This window comes from Pyxicephalus adspersus, chromosome 4, assembly GCF_032062135.1.
Source record: "Pyxicephalus adspersus chromosome 4, UCB_Pads_2.0, whole genome shotgun sequence".
Taxonomy (NCBI): Eukaryota; Metazoa; Chordata; class Amphibia; order Anura; family Pyxicephalidae; genus Pyxicephalus; species Pyxicephalus adspersus.
The window spans coordinates 153710341-153727556 of NC_092861.1; the positions used below are offsets into that span (position 1 = coordinate 153710341).

The 17216-nt window shown below is 42.7% G+C and overlaps 1 long non-coding RNA gene across 1 annotated transcript in view; it reads left to right on the forward strand.

Annotated features, from left to right (window-relative positions):
- LOC140330169 (uncharacterized) overlaps positions 1-13369 on the forward strand; it is a 17232-nt gene extending 3863 nt beyond the window's left edge. Inside the window, exon 4 of the long non-coding RNA XR_011920655.1 lies at positions 12571-13369. This is a non-coding gene — a long non-coding RNA (uncharacterized lncRNA). The remainder of the gene's footprint in view (positions 1-12570) is intronic.
- Positions 13370-17216: the final 3847 nt, after the last annotated feature.

Genomic DNA, 17216 nt, shown 5'->3' on the forward strand with positions numbered 1-17216 from the left:
CTGCACACTCCTCTATTGGTCCCATGTCCATCCTGCACAATCCTCTATTGGTCACATGTCCATCTTGCAGACTGCTCTATTGGTCCCATGTCCATCCTGCACACTCCTCTATTGGTCCCATGTCCATCCTGCACACTCCTCTATTGGTCCCATGTCCATCCTGCACACTCATCTATTGGTCCCATGTCCATCCTGCAGACTTCTCTATTGGTCCCATGTCCACCCTGGAGACTCCTCTATTGGTCCCAAGTCCATGCTGCACACTCCGCTATTGGTTCCATGTCCCTTCTGCAGACTCCTCTATTGGTCATATGTCCACCCTGCAGACTCCTTTACTGGTCCCATGTCCATGCTGCACACTCCTCTATTGGTTGGTTCCATGTCCATCCTGCAGACTCCTGTACTGGTCCGATGCCCATTCTGCAGACTCCTCTCTGTTGGTCATATGTCCACCCTGTAGACTTGTCTATTGGTCCCATGTCTATCCTGCAGACTCCCCTATTGCCCCTGTTTCCCTCTGTCATCAATTCTCTGCACAGGGTTATTAAACCAGGTAAATGGAAGTCTTAATATTTACCCATGAAATGTCAATGACGTTTCCTGGAACAGAGAGATATATTTTATAATACTTATTGCCTTTTATTGCTCTGCTTATTGTGTGGCATTTTTCTGGAATAGTTGTTAATGAGATACAAGAATGAATTTTGCCGCTTTTCTGGGTATGAAAAGGAGAATCTCATATTTCACACAGCACAATACAGATCTATTTTTACGTGGAGCATTGGGGCCTTTTTTCGTACATCTGACCTGCTCCTTGCAGTCCTTATTAGAAGCCTCGGCTCACCATCATTAAAGGGCCATCCACTTGGAATATTGTTTGAGGGGAAGACCCGTACCATGCACCTCCAGCACATCCCACCATCAGACTCGACTCCATAATATAACAATAGTAAATTCTGTTGAAGTGATTTTTATGCGAAGATAAATAATGATCCTACAGATTTCTATCTTCTGCTCCCATCTGCTGTAATAAATTTGTGCTTTATGTACGTTAGTACATTCCTCGTTGGATGTTACACTCACCAGAAAAACTGGTATACAAGTTTTGCCTAAAGTGGACCTGTTGTCATTCATGTTTATTATTCCCTCATAGAGCTCACAGCACTCCGCCTGGGTATTCCAATACAATTATCTGATTTTCTGCACAGGTATCACCTTTGTTCAGGCCTCATCCAGGGTCTGGGATGCCAGCTCAGAATGACACAATCATGGAAATCCTGGTCTGTACAATTCTTGGCTGTGTTCTCACACCCAATGAAGGTAACACTTCTATATTCCTCAGCTTTCAAAGGAACCTGTCATCTAGTTTATTAATTTAGAGCTTTTTGGCACAGAAGACATGACCTGAAGGTGCTCCTTCCTGGCTGTCACCTATTTTGCTCTTTTCTTCCTGGATGACCTTCTAGAAAAGCAACAGATTCAGCCGAACACCACCCGCCAGTGCCCAGAGCAGGGCTGAGGTGGAGAAATATCCATAACTCAGGGACTCAAAAGGGCCGTTCTGGGAGTCATGTGACCAATTCCTTAAAGCCTGTAAGCGTAGAATTTTCAGAGTACAAAGCCATTTTTTATAGTGTGTAGTTTTGTCTTTTGGGGGGAAAATTACCAAATCTATTTTCTGGATGAACCCTTACTTAGGATCATTCTGAGTGTTTCCACAAAATGCGCTGATAATGTTCACCCTCACAAAGGAATTTTGTAGCTTTACTTGGACCTAAAGGGTTTGTTATCACATGGACTATTTTGGAATGGGGGGACAGGACAACTGCCCCCCAGAGCCACTAACTTCTCCAGGGCCCCAATGGACAGCATGGCTGTGGGGGGCAGGTAGCTGGCATACTGCTGGGGCCCCAAATTCCCATATGCCAGGGTCCTACTTTGTCTACAACCATCCCTGGTTATCATTTCACAGCTGTACACCCACATCTGCTGGTATGCAGTCCACTGGGCAGGTTGACAAACACCCACCAACCATCTTTTTATTCTTGTGTTGGGACTGCCAGTCTTTTCATTTCATCATATTTCCTGGAGTGAAATTTCTTAGAGTCTTACAGTTGTCTGGGTGGAGCGAGGTGTGATATGAAAGAAATAATATTTACTCATTAAGGTGATTTGCCTCAGAGAAATGAGTTGCTAAAGTAGGGTTAAAGTCCGAGACTTCAAGGGAAAGCAGCAAACTTCTTATTTTACAGGGCCAATTATGCGGCAATTACGGCCTAATTGGAGGCAGCGTGATGTTGTAAAGATCTACTATCAGCCTCACTGAGCTGCCAATGGCATATTGTCACCGATTGCTATATATAGAGAGCGGTGACCCTGCAGACAATGATCCCGTCAACTTCAAGCCAGCCTGTGCAAATTCACTACACACAAACTGCCACTAATAAACAAAATAAAGTAATGATGAGAAGCTGGGCTGGAGGCGCTATAAACCACAATGTGGGCACCAGCTTTGGGTAACATAGATAGAGGAGGCAGCAAAAACCTCAATATGTAAAAACTATTACACTTACTGTTTTTTTTGGCTCTCCTTTTCTAGGGCAGGGGTGTAGGAGGAATGGCCACTTGACCACTATGGGTATTCTGATTGGACTGTTGATTGGCAGGTGGGCAGGGTAACACGAGGATAGGAAATAATTAGGTAATAAAGTGAAACAATTACCAGAAAGTCACACAGAGGAGAGCTTTGTAACCATAAATTAGAAGGACTGACCGTTTAAAGCTTTGAGCTCGGACATCCCTACCTGAACATGTGACTGAATGCAAATCACAACCCCCAACATGTCCAATATGCAACAGAATCATGAATTCAGCTCCATGTTTCAATTCAAAAATCCATCTCTGTTTAATGCTAAATCCTTGCAACAAAGAACAAACCATAAAACTGGCAAACTCCTGCAACATCTCCAGGTAATTTTCTCCTATAACAGTGGCCATATTATCAAATGCATTGCGGAAGAAAAATGGTCCAATCAGCCCAGTGCTAGACATTGCACATCAAACCACCAGCTTTGGAGAGTCTTGTTCATGCTGGAGAATTTCTGCTGAGTTTGATTTTCCCCAAACTCTAAAGTTGTGTTGGTTAACCCGACCAGAGAGATGAAGGAGACTTATTGAGTCATAAGTTCCCCAAGAGCTGAGGGTTGTTTTGGTAATGGTGTAGGAGTGATTTACAGATTTCCACACAAGCAATCATAATCTTCTTGAAGTTTTTGAACAACCTGATGTTGGAATGGGTAGAGCTTTATCACTCTCTCAAGCATACCCTGAGCTTTTGTAACGCTGCTCCAATGTCAATTATCAAGCCATGGTTAGGGGAATAATATGCTTACAAAAACTGCAAAGCCTAAGTTGTCATATGGCCTCATGTCTCTCCGAATAATATTTGGAACGAAATAGAAGAAAGGAAGTGTGTAGTGACTTCTGGACACCCTGTATATATATTGAAGTCTTGTTTCAGACTGTTGATACAGGCTTATATACACTGCATTCTATGCGTTGGCCACAGAACTGAGCTCAGTGGCAGAAACCATTACATGGCTGAGTGAACAGAAGCCTCAGAACTGTGTTGGAATCCATAGATGGAGGGGAGTCGGTGTATACAGCCTGACAGCAGTATGGTAGAGATCAGCCATGAGCATAGCAGGGAGCCTCCATTGGATCTCGTTGTACTTCACACCTGCTGTAGCACATAACGTTGTATATTCTCAGATTGTAGCTGGTACATTTGTAACAAATCATTGTAAAATCAGAGCCAGGCCGCAGAGTAAACAGTGCAATGTTGGACTTGTATGTATTGAAATCCTATAATGAGCCGGCACATTCCCAAGCTATGAATGTAGGAATAGCACCTTGATGGAATGTGATTGCTGCTTACTGATTTTCCAAGGAGGGACCATTTCTTACATCATAGGAGAGTGATGTGAGATTAAGAGATGAGGAATGTCAGGTATTTACACTATGATAATTATTATACAAAGATCAGATGGAAGGTCACAGGCCTGAAACCAGTGCATAGAACCGGCACAGGGCCGCCACTGAGGCCACATCAGTAATTGTGCCTTTTTTGAGCCAAGCTTCCACAGTACAGGTCCTCTTTAAAATAACCTGTGATTAAAGCATTAAACTTTTTATTTTGGGACAGTGTGGAGAGAGTTTAATTACTGTTTCCTAATTCCCTGGGGAGATTTTCCATATCATGTGATGTATAAAAACCTATGCATAAATTATAGTTACCTATGTCCTTAAAGAGGACATGTTAATAACCTTAAAAGACTTCAATTATCTATCCCTGACATTTATTATTATTACACAGTATTTATATAGCACCAACATATTACGCAACGCTGTACAAAGTCCATAGTCATGTGACTAGCTGTCCCTCAAAGGAGCTCACAATCTAATGTCTCTGCAATAGTCATATGTCAATAATACAGTCTAAGGTCAATTTTGGGGGGACGCCAATTAACCCAAGTGCATGTTTTTGGAAGGTGGGAGTACCCAGAGAAACCCACACAAACACACAGAGAACCCGCCTGTCGCAATATACAGCAACTTTTTTTCAGAAAAGCTGCAGCATTTATTACTATAGCTGTTTATGGGTTCCAGTCAGTGATTTGGACTTGACTGAGATGATGAGTGTTAGGGGTAAGAAATACCCAGCAATGTTACAATGACACAATACTTCTACTGTATCTGATACTAGATCAATATCGTGATTATGTGGAGGTGTGCTGCAGCCAAGAACTATTCTTGATTCAAAGGTTCAGGCCGCCCTCTCCAGTGGTGGAAGGAAGTCATAGCTGTAGCCATCCTGATCTTTCCTTATATTTGTCAACACCTGGAACAAGTCTGTGATGCAACCACATCTACACCAATGGATCCCCACACACTCCTCCAATCATTACAATGCAGAGAAGAGGAGATTATACTCAGAAGTATGATCAATGCACACTGCACAGACTGAACTCCATCACGCTTAATATCTTGCTCCATATGTCCATGTGAGTAGGGACATGTCTATCACACATGGTGGAGGTGTACATCCTCCATCTCCATCAGTCTGACATATGGTCACAAGCTGCCGGCTCATTATGCAGGCTTGTTGCCGCTCGCTGTTATAAATGTTTTCCTGCACAAGGAATTTGCATGGACTAAATAAACATGGTTTCCATGCGCCGGTATAAGAGGCCGGATCTGTTGAATGCCAGGCCTGGGAAACAATATCAGATTCTGACTTATCAGCACAAGGAGACAGCCAGGTCTAAAGTTGCTGCTCTGCATTTGTCAATATTCCTTTGTGTGGATGAGCAGTAAATGTGTTTACAAAGGGTTGTGTACAAAGCAGATGGACTGGGAAGATGGATCCATGAAGCTCATTAGACTGTGTCCATCTGCTGCAAACTGTCCTTAGAACATGAGGCATCCCTATTATAGTAGCCATTAAACGGATTTTATAGAGCTCAGCAAAACAGAGTGGACCCAATGGTACACAATGACCACCAGTGTGTGACTTACCTGCCAGGAAGTGACTAATACAGGAAATTGATGAGTTGTACCAGAGTATAGAACAGGAACAGCAATGTAATACAACCCTCACACTTGGGACAACAGTTCATTACCCCCAGTCCTGACACCAAGGACAATTGTCAATTACTGTGAATTCTCAAACACCAGGCACAAAAGCCAATTCCCATTTTTTGAAGACAACATCCCGCTACCATAACTCCTCAACACCAGAGATGACTACCCTAGCTTACTACCCTCAGTCCCTGATATTGGGGATAACAGGCCATTACACTTGCCCCCCAATACCAGGGACAGGAGCCCACTGCTCTCACCCCTAACACTGGGCACAACAGCCATCACACCAGACACCGGAGACAAAAGCTCGATTAACTAAACCACAACATCAGGGACAATAGTACACTGGAATCAACTACTAATGCCAGAGACAACAAACTTCTCCATCAGAACCCCAACACTGGCATAATAAGTTCACTACCCTCACCCCAGAAACTAGAGACAATAACTACTCTCACCCCCAACATTAGAGACAACAGCCCACTAGAACCCATATACCAATGTCAGGAACAGCATGCCACCACACCCAATAGTGGGGAATACAGCCCACTTTTCTCAACCCCTGACATCATCCTAATATACCCCCACCCCAACAAAATACACCCCCAATATACCTCCAGCTTTTTTTCTAGCAAAAGCATAGGAAACCCCTTCGCCTTGGATAGGGGTACAGAGAAAGCAGAGAGACCTTCACACATCTCTGGCAGAGGGGCATTACCTGCATAGGAAACCCCATACCTTCCTAATAGATAGGAAGTGACAACATAGGGACCTCCACACTTTCCTGACAGAGGAGCATTACCAACATAGGAACCCCCATTCCTCCCTGATAGGGAGTGACAACATAGGGACCGCCACACCTCCCTGGCAGGGGCATTACCAGCATAGGAACCCCTATACCTCCCCAAAAGAGGGAGAGTGACAATATAGGGACCCCCACACCTCCCTGACAGAGGGGCATTACCTGCATAGGAATCCCAATACCTCCTTAATAAAGAGGGCGTGACAACATAGGGACCCCCATATCCCTGATAGATGCAGAATCATATGTCACCCATATATAGGGGGGTCAGATGTTCTCCTCTGGAAGGGTACAGTTACTGTTAGTGATGTAAAGGAAGAGGCTGAAACTTCACCATTAGCGAAGGTTTCGTTGTATTAAAGAAGCCCCCTGCCTTTGCTGGGATTACTGGAGGATAATTGTTGCAGAGTTTGTAAGAACCCTGCAAAATCCAATATGAGGAAATAAAGCAACAAAAGAGCCTTTCACCACACACAAATGTCAGTGAAAGATTCCGGTCTGTACACCAATGTGATGTCACCAAATAATGTGAAACTTAATATTAACAATGTTCAAAGACACCAAATCTGTGTGTCAAATAGAAGTGCGATGGAGAAATTCCAGAGCTGTATGTGACTATTGGGCCCCAGGGACACATCTCATGTCATGTTTTATTAAGAAGGAATTAAAAGAAAACAGAACCGAGTATGACTCACATAACTGGGCTTATTTATTAAGAAGCAGAGCAGAGTTCAGCAAAGATAATGTTTACCGATCATTTGCCGAATGGAGTGAATAGGGTGAGGCTTTGGTCACAGAAGTAGAGAATGTGCATTGTGCAGAGTTGAGGCACCATGCTGCATCCTCCCCAATAGCCAAAGCTGAGGGGCAGCTGAACCAATGATAGATTTCACCCCAGACAATGAGGGCCGTCTCAGGCAGAAGAGATCCAGAGGCAGGAGAGATCCAGTGTCAGAGATCCAGAGGCAGGAGAGATCCAGTCAGAGATCCAGAGGCAGGAGAGATCCAGTGTCAGAGATCCCGAGGCAGAAGAGATCCAGTGTCAGAGATCCAGAGGCAGGAGAGATCCAGTGTCGGAGATCCAGAGGCAGCAGAGATCCAGTGTCAGAGATCCAGAGGCAGCAGAGATCCAGTGTCAGAGATCCAGAGGCAGGAGAGATCCAGTCTCTATAATGATTTAGGTCTTTTTAGGAGACAAAACTTTCCCAAGTTTGTGGTTTTTTGATTTTTTGTTGTGCTGAATAATTCCTTCCGCCAATTGCTGTGCTCTGCACCGACATGATGGGTTAGGGGCCAGTACTGATATATGCTGGACTAGTATCTCAGTGAATGGATCTTTCACTCAGATGTGGCTCATAGTGGGACATGTAGTTGGTGACACATGCTGGGTGTTAAATGGACACCGGACCCTATTTAGGCCTACAGTGACAACTATACCACTGCTTCCAATAGCTGTGCTGACAAGTCAATATAACTCACTCACCAGAAACAATGAACCTGTATTTCTGTAGGTCTATACATGGGTACAGAGCCCTGGCTTCCCCAGCAATCATTAGCAATGGTGGCTGCTGCTCCATGCTGCATAAATGTTTGCTGTTGGGACCACAGAACACTTCCCCCATGTAAAAAATGGGGAGAGGGAGGGGAACTGTCTACCACAGATATAGATGGCAGGATCATCAGGTAAACTTTTGCAGTTATTGAACAACTAGAACAAAATAGGAGGGAGCTTTGTTAATACTTGCATACAATATTGTGGAGATGGCTAATATTGTGAACTTTTTTCTTAATGGGAATAAACCACAAACCACAGAAGAGGCAGAGACACATGGAAACGTGCTGTCATTACAACAATTTACATAATTAATACCTCATGGTATGTCTACCAAGAACTCGCAGGCTCTGTATCATTTTCTATGTGCTTACACAAGTTTACACAACTACATCATCACCCTGCAAGGATTAATACAATCAGCTTGGTGAAAGAGGAGAAACTCTGACTTCCAGCTATCCAATAAAATGCAAGGAAATATTAGGTTTTTCTTATTCCCTGACATGTAACTGGGTAATCATTGTGTCAGTTATCAGATCTGTCCTGGATGTTGTGTCCTGTCATGTGACCGAGATGTGAATGGGTCATCTTACTCTCATGGACAGGACTGGGACCTCTCATCACCTCCATCTATAGACAGGGCCTCTTTAATATGATCATTGAACACTGGAACACCAATCTGGATGACAGCCAGAAACTTCACATTCAGGTTATACAACTGCTTGAAGAATTCAGAAAAGGCTGCAGAACTGTTGGAGCTTTGACGAAAGGACAGCCAGGGGGGTGAGAAGCCATTGTGTAATATCCCACAGCAACCAGATTTTATGCAGGAGGTGACTCCATGAAAAGATGATATTCCCATTACAGGTAGAGCCTGAAGAGCTGATTCACTATATGAATTCCTATGATGATGGCACCCCCACAACATAGTTCCCAATTCCTTTCTACCTGGGGGTCCTGGGTGTCCCTGCGCACCTTATGGTGTCCCCACTTCTGCTGCAATCTACACACTATAGAAAACAAGAAATATTAAAAAAACGAAACAGTTTGAAATTTTCCACTTGGGATCTGGGTGACAAACAAAGGAAAATATTCCTGAAAATGAATGCAGCCGCCACATCCAAGGACCAGTAGGATGGAATATGGGAAATTTTGGTTCTTTAGGTTATTTAACTCTTTAGCTAACACTGAAATATCAGTTTTGGGTAGTAATGAAGACCAGCAGCTTTATGTTCAGCATGTTAAAGGTAAGAAAGCTCCTAGTTTCTGCATGCTGAAACCAAACATGACAGGCAAGCAACCAAATTTCTGTAACTTCTGAAACTAATGGTGGGGTAATGTACGGGTAAGTACATTTTTTTGCCTTTTTTTTGTAATTGCTGGTAATGGGATTTTTTCTGCGACATTGCGATGCAGAGTGATGCTGCAATGGTTCTATGCATCCGGATCTCCCATCACCCCTCCTAGTCAATGGATCCAATGTACAATGAGAGCCCTGCCAGGCGAAGGGGCCCCCTCTAATTTCATTTGTAAATGCTGCAAAAAATCATTTGTTCAGGAAAGAAAACCCCCTTTGACCTGTTTATTTTTCATTAGGCCTCACAGCCATCCCTGTACTAAAAGGGAGAAGGTCAGGGGCAGCTATGGAGGAGCTCCGACCCCCTCAATGGGGTATTGTGAGCCAGATAAAAAGCTGGATAATTAGCTCCGAGACTCTGCAGTGTTTGTGCTGAGTGTCCCTGCTACAGAGAACATTGGCCAGGGGTGACTACATGGTCCCTATCACATATGACAGAATCATGTCATTACATTGTACACACAAAGGGAAGAAAGCTCGCTTTGTAGGTGATCTGGCTCTTTTATTAAGGGACCTCACTTTCAATTGCTAGCTCCGTGGGCGACCCCGCTCTACCACCCTGCTGATTCACTCATATGAGATTGTGAGCTCTCTGTGTGCGTGAAATAATGACACAGTGTGGGATCGCAGTGGCATCCAGCGTATAGAAAGCAGCTTCATATTGGGATAAAAAAAAAGGCCTCTTCATCTATAAAAACTCGCCGTAATAAGACGCAGCGCCGCCAGCTGTGAGAAAAGCTGGATAATAGAAAAGTTCTCTGTGAAGAGACGGACCGGTGAATAGACAAGTTCATATTGGACGGTGAAAATGCTGAATGAATATATTGTGTTATTATAGTTCAACCACATTGGGGGTCACCAAGAATGGGCGGCGTGGGGAGACAGCTGACTCGGCACAATTGCTGCATGTTTCTGCTTTTGTAATGAATAATGTAATTCTATAATCTGCATATGTGTGAAATTGGGGCACCTCTGTCACCCCCCGGGAGGGCGGGAATGTCCTGGGTACGAAGACTGTCAGACTGAGATCATTGTATGGTACAGCCGGACTGAATCTGCAGCGTGTCTCTGGGTATTTCCACGTACCTACCTCTGAAGTGCCCCCTTCTAGTGGCATGAAGTCCATGGTCCTCTATCGTGTGCTGCTGCAGACATATATTTCCAGCCCTTTTCTGGGTCCATTGGGTGGCCCTGATGATGAATATCCTCCACGCTCCCGGCTCCATCATTTGTGCTGGACTGACCAATCCCATTAACCTCCCTTGCGGTTCATTTCTTTCCAGTTTTATGTGTCTAAAAGCGGTACATTGTTTTTCATGAAAATATATTTTACGGTATAATATAATAGTATGAGTATAATAAAGTTTGAAGCACAAAATCACGTAAAAATAATACATTGAATAAATTAAAAAATCTATATATTTAAAAAAAAAATTTAATTTTTTTTAATTTAAAAAAAAAAAATACATATTATACTCATACTATTATATATACTGTAAAATAAATGTTCTTGAAAACAATGTACTGCTTTTACACATATAAATTCACTGTATTGCATTCAATACAGTTATTTTGTATTGAATGCAATACAAATGGATTTTGAATTTCCCGCCCCATCCCGCTGGCAATGTACACACGCACCGACATCACCGGGAACTCCCCCAGTGACTCATCAGGTGCAGAAGCCGACCGGAAGAAGAGAGAAGATAGAGATCGGGGCGATGGATGACGCGGGACGACGGCGGATCAGGTAAGGCTGTATTTACTAACCGTCCAATAGGTTTACCTACCCCGAGTGTGACTCAGGGTTACCACTTTTAGAAACTTTTTTTTTACCGCTAGGGAGGTTAATATTCCAATAACTTAGGCAGATGTCTTCAAACCCTGCACATAACGATGCTCAGCCCTTCGGATCTGTTTCCCAGTTTTGGAAATTTTAGTCAGATGTACTCTGATCAACATTTACCAACACTTACAATCTATTTACTGATTAACTGATTAGAACCCAAAAACATTTCGTATGATTAGTCACCTGCTGCAGATGTTCTCAGCAATCAGCCGGAAAGTGTTGGTCTGTGCACAAGGCCTTATTTACAAAGCCTGGCAGATACGTTGTCACCGCAATGAATGGAATTAATGAATTATAGAAGTCCAGATGTAATTTGTACACCGATGATTCATTTGACCCCTTCACACAATACATCAGCACTGTGTTCAGACAGCTTATTCAATTTCAATGCATTGAATGCTTTATAATGTTTCTATTTATAGATGATAATTTTATATTGTGGGAGAGCAGGAAACACATGGAATACCGGATTCAGGTTCAGTCACATGATGGGATCTTACCTCCAGATATCATAAAACACAAACATGTAAAAAAAATGAACCTGTTCACCCTGACACCAAATCCGACATACAACTAACTGCTGACTACTAATAACATGACGGCTTGGACCTTCTGTACTGCATACTACCCCCCCCCATCCTCAATTCCCAGCTGGTATATGGCCCCCCAAATCTTTCTGAGCCCCCATGTTCTGTAACAAATATTTCTGAAATCCTTCTCAGGTAAATGAGTCACAGTACTGAAGTCAGAGAGTCGGCAAAGCAGCAAATAATCTCTGGTGGGTTTATATGAAGACCCCCAAAGAACAGGGTCCAATTACTATAAGTGAGGAGGAACGTAGGCTGCCATTGCTGACTTCTTTCACATAAAAATGCTGCTTCCTCCGCTCACACATCTAGCTCAACTACACAGAGCATGACGTTCCTTGTTTCACGGCTGAATGTTGGAACCATGGATAACCTTAGACATACAATGGCAGCCAGAAGGACCAACCACCTAGAGATCTTCCCATGTCTGTCTGTCATTTGCAACCCCTATTTAATGTACAGCGCTGCGTAATATGTTGGCGCTATATAAATCCTGTTTATTAATAACAATAATAAAAAGTGAAGGCAGAGAATGGTGGTCGGCTGCCATGGCTGACAAGCTCTGTATTGCAAGTTGTTAATGTTGGAGTTACAAAACGCTGTGGGGGAAAAAAAGGTGAATCTTCCATTACTGTTTTCATTGACAGTGATTGATTCACCACTAGTCGATCTTAGGTGAAAGTGCCATTCTGTGCTTTATAAATAAGCTCTAGAGCTCTCATCATAGGATGCACCTGCACACATGACACAGACGGATGTCTGTCCCTCTTTGTCTTCCAGGCCTGTAAATCACTGAAGCTTCCGAGCCGCAGAGCATTGTGCAGTTTAAGGATCTGCAAATAAGAAGAGAAATGTGAATGTCTCCACGTCTAACACCTCCAGATGAATACGGCATGGCGGAGCCGCTGACAGGAAGGTAAACACGTCTATCTCTTCATCTCTTCTCCTTGTTTGCCCGGCTTTTGTCAATGGAAGAGCTGAACAGAAGTTGTCCTTATGGCATTCTCTGCACCTGGTGGACTTTCATTCATCCTTTAATGAAATTCTCAGCTCTGGAATGTTAAGAGTTTGTCTCCATCTGTATGAGAAGCAGCACAATTCATCCCGCCAGGACCGCCAGCTACAATGGGCCAGACCCAGACTCCAGACTGCTGGCCGAATGCACAAGTGTCGATGCTTATACAATTCACACCATTCACAGGGCTCAGAATACACCGAGAGCCGGCCATTATTCTTCCACCAATAACTGGTATTTAATGACATTTGTTTCATGAAAAGAAGAGTCGGATCTATAGGAATCAATTCACCAAGCTGCAAGTTAGAATGAGGCACACCAGTCGTATTTTAATAGCAATTGTGGATATAACCATTATCCTGGCAAATAAAGGTCTATATAGCTGTGTGAACAAGCCTTAACGCCTGCTTATTATTTTACATGAAGATGAGTTATGTAAAACTGTCACTAAATTAACAATGACAAATATGATGCTGCCTGTTACTGGCATTACCACCAATTTTTATGTTTCTGTGTCCCCCCTGTATTCTCGATTATTCCTGCCAGTAAGTCTGGTATTTTCTACCTTCCTATAACAGGCCTGAGCTGTTACGCAAAAGTAGAAGGCTGAGACAAACCATCTAACACTGACGGTGTGTGGACAAGGGTCAGCGATTATTTATCCGGCAAAAATCTGACGTGCACAACGATCCACCAAAATCCTAGTGGACTAATGTATGACCCATCGGGAAAAACCACAGTGCACTCCCATGGAGGAGAGCACAGCAGGGTGCTTCTTGCTTAACCTCACCTCCTCCGTAGAACATGTGCACAGTGCTTATTCATTCTCCTTTCAATAGAAATATTCATGAAAGACGGTCATCAGGTGTCTGTACAGGGCGTAAAGCAGAACTAAAAAATCTACTTCAAAAATTTGTGATCCGGCGATGTCCCTTCTGCAATAAACTTTCCTGCCTGATCATTTCGTTCTAATGTCAAAATCACTGAGCTGAGCCTGGAAGTGGTGAGTGTAATCCAGGCATAGTCCTGCTTTAACACCTCTCCATAGGTGCTGTTATCCAAGGGTGGCTACATTCCTCCTCCACAGACACAGTACACTGAGTGTCGCCACCCTAATCCAGGAAGTGAGTTATGATGGGAAAAAAGGGAATAAACGCCAAAACAAGTAAACTAATGCAGCAGTCACATCAACAGAATGAAGCGCTGCACTATAGATTGTTTTTGTTCTTGGCTTTAGATAAAAGCATACATTTAAAAAGCTTTTTATATTACAATGTACAGATTCACTCCTATGGCAGCAGCAACCACACTTCTCATGACATATCCAGGAACTGCTGCCTGCTTTGTATTGCAGCAGATGTCAGATTTATGTTGCTGGAAAGGATCGTTCATCACATCACATACAGTTAGGGTCATAAATATTTGGACACTAACACAGTTTTCATCATTTTGGTTCTGTACATCACAATAGAAATGAAATAATTGAGATGTATTTGAAGTGCAGACTTTTGGCTTTATTTTATTGGGTTGAACAGAAACATTGTATAAACATTTTAGGAACTGGAGTAATATTGATACACAATCCCCTCATTTTGAGGCTGAAATGTAATTGGACAGATTAATATTGGTGAAGATAATGCGCTTATTTTTAATACTTTGTTGAAAATCCTTTGCAGGAAATGACCGCCTGAAATCTTGAACCCCTGGACATCAGCAGACGCTGGGTTTCCTCCTCTATATTGCTTTGCCCAGCATTTATTGCAGCGGCTCTCAGTTGCTGTCTGTGGGTCTTTCTGTGTAAATTTTTGTCCTCAGCGAGTTAAATGCTGGATTGGGTTGATATCCGGCAACTGGAAAATATTTTATTTCTTTAGGGTTGCTTTCATTGTATGTTTTGGGTAATTGTCCATCTGCTTCCCAATCAGCTGAATTTGGTTAGATTTGAGCAGTCAGTCTCTGTTCACCTCAGAATTCATCCGGCTGCTTATGTCCTCCATCATATCAACCACCAGAGCCCCGGCACCACCGCCAGCAATCACATTGCCGATGACGTAGCTTGCTTTGGATCCTGAGCTGCTCCAAGCTTTCCCCACTTTCTTGCTATCATTCTGCTAGAGGTTGATCTTAGTTTTATCTTTACATTTACAATTTTATTCCAGAACTCTGCTAGCTCAATTAGATTTTTTTCAGCAAAGTCCAATCTCTCCTTTCTATTACTGAGTCTTCTGAGTGGTTTGCAGCGTGAGATGAATCCTCTGTATTTGCTATCATAATGTCTTCTCTGTATGGTAGAATTGGATATCGATATGCCGACCTCTGGAGAGTTCTTCACATGGCTGGAGGTTGTGAAGGAGGTTCTGTTCACCATGGAATTCATCCTTCGATCATCTGCCACTGTTGTCTTCATTGGACGTCCAGGCCTTTGTTGACTTCACCAATTTATTCTTTTTTTCTGTAATATTCTTGCAAATTCAATAGTTTTTTATTATTTTGCTTTTTTTTTGTCAAGGACAATTCGTTCCACCTGCATGGAGAGTTCCTGTGGTTGCATGTTGTATGTTCACAGCAAAATCTTCCAAATACAAACAACACACCTGCAATCAACTCCGGACCTTTATTCTGCTTAATGGATGAAATAATAAAGGGTTTTATAGGTTTGGAGTCAATTGTACAATTACTTCTGGTCAGAAATGGGGTGGAACATATTAAACAGCTGTACTTCCTAAAACCTTCCTCCAATTCAGATGTGAATAACTCAAATTGAGGCTGAGAGTCTGCACTTTATATGATTATATGACTGTACATTGAATATAATTCAGTTAACAGGTAAAATAACAAAACCTATGTGAGCTACCAAAAGGTTACAAACCTAACTGTATATCAAAGGCATATCCAAATATCACACATCATAATACATATATATAATCATATACCATATACTATACATACCCATTTATCACCATATTACACATCATCATACATATATCACACATGGATACATAAATAATCATACCACACACATGTATATCTTATACACCACATACATACAAATCATTGCATTATACACATTTATACACATACTAAAGCTACGTACACACCTCCAATTATTATCGTTGGTAAACGAACGACGAACGATCCTACACGATATCTGCGAACGATCGTATAGCACCGATCCTGTACATACAGATAACGACACGATCGTTCGCAGATATTGTACACACGATAGATGCGATCGTTTGAACGATACAGGAAGTGACGTGCACGACAGGAAGTGAGCGAACGTTCGTTCACTGCGCATGCCCAGACCATGGACGATCAATGAAAGACCGTACACACGATAGATGGTCAACGATCGTCGTCCAATCCGATCCGCCGGTCCGGTCGTTCATTTCCAACGACTATCCTCGTTCGTCGGCGTCGTTGGTTACTTTTTTTACGAACGATTTTTGCCCAATCGATCGTTCGTTCGTCGTTCATTTCCAACTATAAAAATTGGAAGTGTGTACGCAGCTTAAGGGTGGAGGGATTGGCTTCCATGGTGGGACACTTTGGAGTGATTTATATCTTTGCACTGAACCTTTTCTTTATGTAACGTCATCCAGACTGATCACTGACACCTCATCCGTCACTCAAGCAAATATGTGACCTTTTCAGGTGACAAAAACTTGTCCCAGCTATCTCCAGCCAGAATGAACATTTTTATCATACAATGGAGCTGACAAGGGGGTGCAGTACTGGGAGCGCCTCCCTTAATGAAGAGAACCTGCACTGTATATCTGATCCACTATAATACAAGGACTGGGAGATCTGTGATAAAGGGCAGTATGATGGCTCAGTGGTTAGCACTCCAGCCTTTGCAGGTCCCAGGTTCGATGGTCGGCCAGAACATTATCTGCATGGAGTTTGAAGGTTCTCCCCATGTTTGCGTGGGTTTCCTTTCAAATTTCAAAAACATGTAGTTACGTTAGTTGGCTTCCCCCACAATTGACCTTAGACTGTAATAAAAACATATGACTATGGTAGGGACATTAGATTGTGAGCTGGTTTTGTGGGACAGCTAGTCACATGACTATGGACTTTGTACAGTGCTGTGTAATTTGTCAGCGCTATATAAATATTGTTTATTAATAATAATAATAATAATAATATTTTGCTTGCAGTTTGACCTCATACATAGAATTGCAGACATTTTTAGAAATTTTACTATCTTGACTATCTATACCTACAACCCTAAAGCGGACCCCCAGGTGATTCTGAGCCTCTATGATTGACAAAACTGATATCTAATAAAGCACAGTCACGCTGGGGAGGGGGAGATTGAATTAAAAGCCTGAGACAGTAAATCACCTCTGTGAATTTAAACCGTGGAGATCCTTGAGAACCGGAAGTCGGCATGACACGATGGCGGATT